The sequence below is a fragment of the Arachis hypogaea genome, chromosome 5 (genome assembly GCF_003086295.3).
Source record: "Arachis hypogaea cultivar Tifrunner chromosome 5, arahy.Tifrunner.gnm2.J5K5, whole genome shotgun sequence".
NCBI classification, from domain to species: Eukaryota; Viridiplantae; Streptophyta; class Magnoliopsida; order Fabales; family Fabaceae; genus Arachis; species Arachis hypogaea.
The window spans coordinates 54,020,775-54,022,537 of NC_092040.1; the positions used below are offsets into that span (position 1 = coordinate 54,020,775).

General features: G+C 37.5%; 1 non-coding gene across 1 annotated transcript; it reads right to left on the reverse strand.

Annotated features, from left to right (window-relative positions):
- Positions 1-984: 984 nt before the first annotated feature.
- Positions 985-1,092, reverse strand: LOC112804864 (small nucleolar RNA R71). The gene has a single exon (XR_003203482.1). It is a non-coding gene; the product is annotated as a small nucleolar RNA R71 (small nucleolar RNA).
- Between the last annotated feature and the right edge of the window lie 671 nt (positions 1,093-1,763).

The following is a 1,763-nucleotide window of genomic DNA, read 5'->3' on the forward strand; positions in this document are numbered from 1 at the left end:
GTTTTTAATTTTCAAAATCAAATCTTTTTAAAAATGTTTTTCAAATCATATCTTCTCAATCACATCTTTTTAAAACTAATCATATTTTCTTAACCACATCTTTTTCAAAATAGTTTTCAATCAAATCTTTTTGATTTCTAATTTTAAAATCTTTTTCAAAAATCACTTGATTTCTTTTCCACTTTCATTTTCGAAAATCAAGTATTGTTTTCAAAAATGTTTTCAAAATCTTTTACTTAATTTTCGAAAATTACTTCCCTCCTTCTCACATCCTTCTATTTATGGACTAACACTATCCCTTAATGCAAAATTCGAACTCCATCTTCTTTGATAAGTTCGAATTTTCTACTTCTGTCTTCTACTCTTCTTTTCCTCTAACACTTTAAGGAATCTCTATACTGTGACATAGAGGATTCCACATTTTCTTGTTCTCTTCTCTTTCTTATGAGCAGGAGCAAAGACAAAGGCATTCTTGTTGAGGCTGATCCTGAACCTGAAAGGACCTTGAAGAGAAAGCTAAGAGAAGCCAAAGCACAACTCTCTTTAGAGGACCTGACCGAATTCTTCAAAGAAGAAGAACACATGGCAGCCGAAAACAACAATGCCAACAATGCAAGGAAGGTGCTGGGTGACTTTACTGCACCTACTCCCGATTTCTATGGGAGAAGCATCTCTATCCCTGCCATTGGAGCAAACAACTTTGAGCTTACGCCTCAATTAGTTTCTCTAATGCAACAGAATTGCAAGTTCCATGGACTTCCATTGGAAGATCCTCATTAGTTCTTAGCTGAGTTCTTGCAAATCTGTGACACTGTCAAGACTAATGGGGTTGACCCTGAGGTCTACAGATTTATGCTATTCCCTTTTGCTGTAAGAGACAGAGCTAGAACATGGTTGGACTCTCAACCTAAAGAAAGCCTGGACTCTTGGGAAAATCTAGTCAATGCCTTCTTGGCAAAGTTCTTTCCACCTCAAAAATTGAGTAAGCTTAGAGTGGAAGTCCAAACCTTCAGACAGAAGGAAGGAGAATCCCTCTATGAAGCTTGGGAAAGATACAAACAATTAATCAGAAAGTGTCCTTCTGATATGCTTTCTGAATGGAGCATCATAGGTATTTTCTATGATGGTCTCTCTGAACTATCCAAGATGTCTTTGGATAGCTCTGCAGGAGGATCTCTTCATCTGAAGAAGACGCCTACTGAAGCTCAAGAACTGATTGAAATGGTTGCAAATAACCAATTCATGTACACTTCTGAAAGAAATCCTGTGAACAATGGGACTAGTCAGAAGAAAGGAATTCTTGAGATTGACACTCTGAATGCCATATTGGCTCAGAATAAAATATTGACTCAACAAGTCAATATGATTTCTCAAAGTCTGTCTGGAATGCAAAATGCACCAAGCAGTATTAAGGAGGCTTCATCTGAGGAAGAAGCTTATGATCCTGAGAACCCTTCAATGGAAGAGGTGAATTACATGGGAGAACCCTATGGAAACACCTATAATCGTTCATGGAGAAATCATCCAAATTTTTCATGGAAGGATCAACAGAGACCCCAACATGGTTTCAACAACAATAATGGTGGAAGAAACAGGTTTAGCAATAGCAAGCCTTTTCCATCATCTTCTCAGCAACAGACAGAGAGTTCTAAGCAGAATAACTCTGACTTAGCAACCATGGTCTCTGATATGATCAAAACCACTCAAAGTTTCATGACTGAAATAAGATCCTCCATTAGAAATTTGGAGGCACAAGTGGGTCA